The sequence below is a fragment of the Anomaloglossus baeobatrachus genome, unplaced genomic scaffold (assembly GCF_048569485.1).
Source record: "Anomaloglossus baeobatrachus isolate aAnoBae1 unplaced genomic scaffold, aAnoBae1.hap1 Scaffold_2465, whole genome shotgun sequence".
Taxonomy (NCBI): Eukaryota; Metazoa; Chordata; class Amphibia; order Anura; family Aromobatidae; genus Anomaloglossus; species Anomaloglossus baeobatrachus.
In genome coordinates this window covers 154,334-163,803 of record NW_027442073.1, presented here as the reverse complement: position 1 = coordinate 163,803, position 9,470 = coordinate 154,334, and positions in this window count along the sequence as shown.

Below are 9,470 nucleotides of genomic sequence, written 5' to 3'. Positions count from 1 at the left end.
CGGCATAGGTCAGGAATCAGTGGACAACCAAGGCGTACAGCCGAGAGAGGCACAAGTCCAATCCGCCAGAGGTAGGGGAACAGTCTTTAAGATGTGGGACAGTTTTCTCAGCCCCTCACGTACCACAGCCCCTGAGGTGCGGGGTAGTGCCACAAGAAATCCTAAGTTTGCCCAGATGCTCAAGGAGTACCTTGCAGATCGAACAACTGTACTCCGACATTCCTCTGTGCCTTACAATTATTGGGTATCCAAGGTGGACACGTGGCATGAATTGGCTCTCTACGCCTTGGAAGTCCTGGCCTGCCCTGCCGCTAGCGTTTTGTCAGAGCATGTTTTTAGTGCCGCAGGTGGAATCATTACAGATAAACGCACCCGCCTGTCAACTGAAAATGCTGACAGGCTGACTCTGATCAAGATGAACAAGGGTTGGATTGGGCCAGACTTCACCACACCACCAGCAAATGAGAGCGGAATTTAAAGTTTGTAACGGGAATTTGCCATGTACCTCCAGTCACCCATGGGTACACACTTCTGGACTTTGGATAATCGCTGGACTGCTCCTCCTTCTCCTCATGCGCCACCATGATGACCGTTACAAGAGTTAGGCCTTTGTTTCAGGTATACCCCCAGTGGTAAATTTTTTCGCCCATTCTTTGCAGAATGGACATTACAACGACAGGAGACCCGCTCCTTTGCAATGGGAACAATGTTTTGAGGCCCTCATGCACGTCTCTATGCAGGGACAACGTGGAGCCTCCCAATTTTTGGCTGCCCTGCCAAAGGGCTATACTATAATACACCCACTTCCTGACAATGGACACTTAATGTTTTGAGGCCCTCATGCACGTCTCTATCCAGGGACAACGTGGAGCCTCCCAATTTTTGGCTGCCCTGCCAAAGGGCTATACTACAAAAGACCCACTTCCTGACAATGGACACTTAATGTTTTGAGGCCCTCATGCACGTCTCTATCCAGGGACAACGTGGAGCCTCCCAATTTTTGGCTGCCCTGCCTAAGGGCTATACTATAATACACCCACTTCCTGACAATGGACACTTAATGTTTTGAGGCCCTCATGCACGTCTCTATCCAGGGACAACGTGGAGCCTCCCAATTTTTGGCTGCCCTGCCAAAGGGCTATACTACAAAAGACCCACTTCCTGACAATGGACACTTAATGTTTTGAGGCCCTCATGCACGTCTCTATCCAGGGACAACGTGGAGCCTCCCAATTTTTGGCTGCCCTGCCTAAGGGCTATACTATAATACACCCACTTCCTGACAATGGACACTTAATGTTTTGAGGCCCTCATGCACGTCTCTATCCAGGGACAACGTGGAGCCTCCCAATTTTTGGCTGCCCTGCCAAAGGGCTATACTATAATACACCCACTTCCTGACAATGGACACTTAATGTTTTGAGGCCCTCATGCACGTCTCTATCCAGGGACAACGTGGAGCCTCCCAATTTTTGGCTGCCCTGCCAAAGGGCTATACTACAAAAGACCCACTTCCTTCCAATGGGCACTTCAGGTTTACAGGCCCTCATGCACGTCTCTATCCAGGGACAACGTGGAGCCTCCCAATTTTTGGCTGCCCTGCCTAAGGGCTATACTATAATACACCCACTTCCTGACAATGGACACTTAATGTTTTGAGGCCCTCATGCATGTCTCTATCCAGGGACAACGTGGAGCCTCCCAATTTTTGGCTGCCCTGCCAAAGGGCTATACTACAAAAGACCCACTTCCTTCCAATAGGCACTTCAGGTTTACAGGCCCTCATGCACGTCTCTATCCAGGGACAACGTGGAGCCTCCCAATTTTTGGCTGCCCTGCCAAAGGGCTATACTACAAAAGACCCACTTCCTTCCAATGGGCACTTCAGGTTTACAGGCCCTCATGCACGTCTCTATCCAGGGACAACGTGGAGCCTCCCAATTTTTGGCTGCCCTGCCTAAGGGCTATACTATAATACACCCACTTCCTGACACTGGACACTTAATGTTTTGAGGCCCTCATGCACGTCTCTATCCAGGGACAACGTGGAGCCTCCCAATTTTTGGCTGCCCTGCCTAAGGGCTATACTACAATAGACCCACTTCCTTACAATGGGCACTTCAGGTTTACAGGCCATCATGCACGTCTGTATGCAGGGGCATTGGTGAACCTCACAATTTTGGACTGCCCTGGCAAAGGAAAATAATACAAAGACTCAGTTCCTCAAAATGGGCACATTAGACTCAGAGGCCTTTATGCACGTCTCTTCTCAGGGACATCGGAGTGCCACACAATGTTTTACGTAAAATCTTTCATGTATTGATCTCAAAAAGTAACATACATTAGCTCTATCTCACTATTGGGTATGTGCCCTTAACATTTCCGCTATGAAAAATCATTTTGGTGTCATTTTGGAAGGTTTTCTGGTGAGTCCGTAAAAATGGCGTAAAACGTGGACAAAATTATTCACAGCTGTGACTTTTGAGTGATAAATGCTTCAAGGGGTCTTCCCCATGCTGTTGCCATGTCATTTGAGCACTCTTCGGAGACTTTTGTGCCATTTTTAGGGTTTCTACATGCTGCCGGTGGTCATTTCACAAAAATACTCGGGTCTCCCATAGGATAACATTGGGCTCGGTGCTCGGGCCGAGTACACGAGTATCTTGGGAGGCTCGGCCCGAGCTTCGAGCACCCGAGCTTTTTAGTACTCGCTCATCACTACTAATAAACCTAAAAAATAAAAATAAATTGAATAAAAATCATGAATGTTGTGTTATAACAGGAAATTCGGTGTAAGAATGAATATCCGGGATGAGAGTTCAGCGAATGAGTTATAGAAATTGTTACAAAAAGGAGTGTGTACGGTTTATGCGTAAATTTTCAGAATGCGTACATGAAAATTATATGTATGTGAGAATGTCCCCCATGCTTTGTAAAAAGTTATTTATGAAAATGTAAATAAAATATATAAAAATGCCTAATTATTTATAATTTATGAGAAAGATATATATGTATGGAAGAATGTTATAAGGTGTCCAAGAACCATAAAGAAAAAGGGTGCATATATAATGTTAGAGGTCTAGAGTTCCACCAGGCTATATCACCCCTAAAGAAATAGAAAGAAGACCTTACTACCTGTGTACCCCAAAAAAAGCTATATTTCTTAGCCAGGATTATGGTGGAGATATGCACAAGTGAAATAAGAATATAAAGTAATACAATAAGATTATAAAACCAATATGTGTGCATTCATGCACCACCCGGTACGCTACCCTTGCCAAATTGTTCACTCTAGATCCCCACACGATCCATGAAGCCGTTCCCCCGGTCACACCGCCTGCTGCCGGTTCCCACTCATCCCTGGGGGAGTTAGGCGAGTGGTATCGAGAGCTACATGTCGGCACTGATGATACCCCCATACACCACAAGGAAGGGGTATACCGGGTGGTACAGAAGTATGAGCGGGTTTTTAGCAAGCACCCTCTAGATTTTGGGCAGATTAAAGGGGTTCAACACCACATCCCTACCGGTACACACTCCCCTATTAAAGAGAGATACAGGCCTATTCCCCCTGCGCACTACCAATGCGCCAAAGACATGTTGAGGAACATGAAGGAGGCAGAGGTTATTAGGGACAGCTGTAGTCCCTGGGCCGCTCCGTTGGTGCTGGTTAAGAAGAAGGATGGCACCATGCGGATGTGTGTGGATTACCGGAAGATTAACCAGATAACGCATAAGGATGCTTACCCTCTGCCCCGCATCAAAGAGTCCCTGGCCTCGCTGAGAACCGCTAACTACTTCTCCACCCTTGACCTCACCAGCGGGTACTGGCAGGTGGCCGTGGCACCGGAAGACCGAGAGAAGACTGCCTATGGGACCGTTTTGCTGTACTTGGATGATGTGATTGTGTACTCACAGACGTATGAAGCCCACCTGGAGCACCTAGCCGAGGTGTTCGCGTCCCTTGCCAAGTATGGGATGAAGTTGAAGCCCTCAAAGTGTCATCTGCTGAAACCCAGAGTGCAGTACCTAGGACATGTGGTTGGTGCGGAAGGTGTCGCCCCCAACCCCGAGAAGATCACCGCCATCCAAGACTGGCCGAGACCGACCACAGTGAGGGAAGTGAGGCAGTTTCTGGGCCTGGTGGGATATTACCGTCGCTTCATTAAGGGGTACACAAAGATGGCTGCCCCCATGCAAGACCTCCTCGTAGGACAGACCAAGGGTGGTAGATCCCTAGTAGCCCCATTGGTGTGGGAAGAAAAGCATGAGGAATCCTTCCGCCAGCTGAGAACAGCCCTGACCGGAGAGGAAATCCTAGCGTACCCTGACTACAGCCGCCCATTCATCCTCTACACCGACGCCAGCAATGTGGGCTTGGGGGCTGTTCTATCCCAGGTCCAAGACAGAAGGGAAAAGGTAATAGCTTATGCTAGCCGAAAACTCCGACCGACTGAGAGGAACCCTGAGAACTACATCTCCTTCAAGCTTGAGCTCTTGGCACTGGTGTGGGCTATCACCGAGCGTTTCCGCCATTACCTGGCAGCAGCCAAGTTCACCGCGTACACAGACAATAACCTGCTGACCCATCTAGATACGGCCAAGCTGGGCGCGTTGGAGCAGCGGTGGGTGACCAGGTTAGCCAACTACGATTTCACCATCAAGTACCGGGCCGGCCGTACCAACGTCAATGCCAATGCACTCTCCCGGATGCCCCACCTGTCGGAAGAGGGGCCAGAGGATGATGACCTCGAAGAGATCGAGTTGCCTGCATTTCACCGGCCATTCACTGAGAAGGTGCACGTCTACCAACAACGGGTGAACCTGGATCCGCTGCCCCGACAGGACTGGCAGGAAGCTCAGGACCAGGCACCTGCTGTCCGCCTGGTCAAGACTCTAGTGGAACAGGGTTCTGCTGGGATAGACCCTGCTGCCCCTGCCGAAGCCCAACGTCTGTGGCAAGAACGGACCCGGCTATACCTACACCAGGGGAAGTTGTATCGCGAGCTGATTAATCCAAAGACTCACGAGAAGATCCGCCAGCTGGTGATTCCCCAGGCTAAAGTGCCCACCGTCCTGCAAGCATACCATGATGGTGCAGTGCACTTCGGGTGGAAGAAGCTAGAGATGTTGTTAAGAGGGCGGTTCTATTGGAGTGGAATGCGGGAATCTGTGGAGGCCTGGTGCCGAGAATGTGGCCCTTGCGCATTGAGAAGGAAGGACGAGGCCAGCCAGAAGGCACCCCTACACCCGATCATTACACACCAACCGCTGGAGCTGGTTGCCCTTGACCATGTAAAGCTCACCCCCAGCCGAAGTGGGTACACCTACGCTCTGACCATCGTAGACCACTACTCGAGGTTCCTGGTGGTTGTCCCAGTTAAGGACTTAACCGGCCGCACCGCTGCTAAGGCTTTCCAGGCTTATTTCTGTTGACCGCATTGGTACCCGGAGAGGGTGCTTACCGACCAGGGTCCGGCCTTTGAAGCAGAGGTATTCCAGGAATTCTGCCAGTTGTACGGCTGCAAGAAAATCCGGACCACGCCTTACCACGCCCAAACCAATGGCATTTGTGAAAAGATGAACCACTTGGTCCTGGGCCTCCTCAAGACGTTACCACTGGAAGAGCGGAACCTGTGGCTGGAGAAGCTACCTGACCTGGTCGATATGTACAACAACATCCCTTCCAGCTCTACGAAATGCACTCCAGCATACCTGATGAGAGCTCGTCCCGGCCGGCTACCAGTGGATCTGGAAATGGGCTTGGAAGCTTCAGAAGCACTCCTGTCGACAGCTGAATGGGACACTCGGCGGAGGACACAGTACCGACAGGTCCAGGAGTATGTTGAAAAGAACTTGTGCCGGAGTCGGGGACAACAGGAGCAGTGCTTCAACAAGAAGGCGCCTGCCGGTTCCTTCCAACCTGGGGATGTAGTGCTGAAGCGGAAAAGAAGGGCCCACAAGCTGGATGATCAATGGGAAAAAACCCCGTATGTAGTCCAGCCCACAGGATGGGAGAATGGGAAGGCCTACCAGATCAGCCGTGACCAGGGGGGGACTTTGGCCACGGTTTCCCGAGACCACCTGAAGAAGTTGGCAAATCTAAGGTTGACAAATCTCCGGGCCCGGATGGCATACACCCCAGAGTACTACAGGAATTGAGTTCTGTGATAGATAGACCATTATTTTTAATCTTCTCAGATTCCTTAATAACAGGGTCGGTACCGCAGGACTGGCGCATAGCAAATGTGGTGCCAATATTCAAAAAGGGGACAAAATCTGAGCCGGGAAATTATAGGCCGGTAAGTTTAACCTCTACGGTTGGTAAAATCCTTGAGGGTTTCTTGAGAGATGCTATACTGGAGTATCTCAAGAAAAATAACCTTATGACAGAGTATCAACATGGGTTTATGAGGGATCGATCCTGTCAAACTAATTTGATCAGCTTCTATGAAGAGGTAAGTTCAAGTCTGGACCAGGGAAATGCAGTGGATGTTGTGTATATGGACTTTTCAAAAGCTTTTGATACGGTGCCACACAAAAGGTTGGTACATAAAATGAGAATAATGGGGATAGGGGAAAATATGTGTAACTGGGTTAAAAACTGGCTCAGTGATAGGAAACAAAGGGTGGTTATTAATGGTACGTACTCGGACTGGGTCTCAGTTCATAGTGGGGTACCACAGGGGTCAGTATTGGGCCCGCTTCTTTTCAACATATTTATAAATGACCTTGTTGGGGGCATGCGGAGTAGAATTTCAATATTTGCAGATGATACTAAACTCTGCAGGGTAATCAATACAGAGGAGGATAATTTTATATTACAGGGAGATTTATTTAAATTGGAGGATTGGGCTGAGAAGTGGCAATTGAAGTTTAATGTAGATAAATGTAAGGTCATGCACTTGGGTAGAGGAAATAACATTTATGATTATGTACTTAATTGTAGAACACTGGGTAAAACAGACACAGAAAAAGACTTGGGTGTATGGGTGGATGGTAAACTTCACTTTAGTGGCCAGTGTCAGGCAGCTGCTGCCAGGGCTAATAAAATAATGGGATGTATTAAAAGAGGTATAAGTGTTCATGAAAAAAATATAGTTCTACCTCTGTACAAGTCACTAGTGCGACCGCACTTAGAATACTGTGTACAATTCTGGTCACCGATATATAAGAAGGACATAGCTGAACTGGAGAGGGTGCAGAGAAGAGCGACCAAGATTATTAGAGGAATGGGTGGGCTGCAATACGAAGACAGGTTATTAAACTTGGGGTTATTTAGTTTGGAAAAACGAAGGCTTAGGGGGGATCTAATCACAATGTATAAATATATGAGGGGACAGTACAGAGACCTTTCCAAAGATCTTTTTACACCTAGGCCTGCGACTGGAACACGGGGGCATCCGATACGTCTGGAGGAAAGAAGGTTTAATCATAATCACAGACGAGGATTCTTTACTGTACGAGCAGTGAGACTATGGAACTCTCTGCCGCATGATGTTGTAATGAGTGATTCACTACTAACATTTAAGCAGAGCCTGGATGCCTTTCTTGAAAAATTTAATATTACCAGTTATGTATATTAGATTTTATGACAGGGTGTTGATCCAGGGAACTAGTCTGATTGCCGGATGTGGAGTCAGGAAGGAAATTTTTTCCCCATTGGAACTTGTTTGCCACATTGGGGTTTTTTTTGCCTTCCTCTGGATCAACATGTTAGGCTACGGGTTGAACTAGATGGACTTAGAGTCTCCCTTCAACCTTAAAAACTATGATACTATGATACTATGATAAGTGCCCACCAGCATTGAGAGTAGCGGATGAGGCTCCAGTTCCCAGTCCAGTGGAGAAGGAAAAAGAGGTAATCCACACCATGATGGGTGATTTTCCAGCAGACTGGCCTACACAGAACGGTGCGGTGATCCTTCCAGTGATACTGTTCCCACAACCCGTGGATGAAGAAATGATGGAAACGGTTAACCGCGAGCCAGTGCCCAGGGATGTACCTGTACCCAGCTCCCCTACGCCTCCGCCTAACCCACATGATAGCAGGGAGGAGGAACTGACTGTTCCCTCTGCCCCACTGCCTGTCACCACTGACACCGGACCCCGAAGGTCCACTCGCTCCAACCTAGGTAGACCCCCACTTAGGTACAGGGAAACTACTCTTTAAAAGGGGGGGGCTTTATGTGTTGAGTGTACCAGTTTGAAAGTTTTAAATGATAAGTAAAGATGATCAACCTCTATAAATCACTTGTAAGGCTACATCTGGAATATGGGAACCAGTTTTGGGCTCCACATTTTAAAAAGGACATTCAGAAGTTAGAGTCAGTTCAAAGGTGGGCAACTAGACTACTACAAGGAATGGAAGGCCTCCCATATGATGACAAGTTGAAAAAGTTATTAAGTGATTATTGGCTGCAATGGGGCTTTCTGGCTGGTGCCAGCCTCTCTTCTTAGCACACAGGAACCACAATCCCTACACCATGCTTCAATGGATTCTCTCATCCCAGCCCAGTAAAACTACATATTTTACACAGTCATAAGCAGCCCATGGGCATTCACCTGCATTCAAACCAATAACAGCTCATAGACCAGACAATCCATCTACCACTGGACCAAAGACAGGAAGTTAAATCCACTGCCTGCGGTAACCAACTTAATCCTATAGGCTACTCACACAACAAACCCAACAGAAAGGAAAAAAACATGGCTTCGATTATCCATCCAATGAAAACGCATAACCATTGTGAGCCATTGGACAATGCAATTGGACACATGGTGACATGGTGCACGGCCCAATGAATCAAGTCTTTACTTCATATTCACGGTTTAAGCCCTTGGGTTCTAATGTGCCCAGAGTACATATCCAGAAAGATTCTCTTTCTTTGAGCTAAACACAAGTCAACAATACATTGTAAGCAGATTCTATTACCAGTCCCACACCATTTTGTGACGCATAATCACACAGTGATCCAATTAAGATTCCAAGTCATCGAACATGTCCAAGCCATACGTAGAGGAGGCAATAGAATTAGGAAGCTCAAAGAAAGGGAATCTTTCTGGATATATACTCTGGGCACATTGGAACCCAAAGGCTTAAACCATGAATATGAAGTACAGACTTGATTCATTGGGCCATGCATGGACATAATGGACATAATTCTAATAGGCAGGACAGGTAATAAGGAGCACAAGGGATATGCTAAAATGTGTTGTGTGACAAGACAGACACAGGAAAGGAGATGATAACAGGTGTAGGGACCAACAAGGTGAGACAAGGGGTATCAGGATAGGGTCAAGTAGGTATGAATGTAGTAATGGGGCAGGCATAGAGAATTGTATGCGAATGTGAATTACAATAAGTCACTAAGGAAAGGAATATGTGAGTGTGTGCCTAATGTAAACTAATATTGTACTGGCAAAATTATAGATGGAAAGGGAGAAGGGGAGAGGGGAGAGAGGAGGCT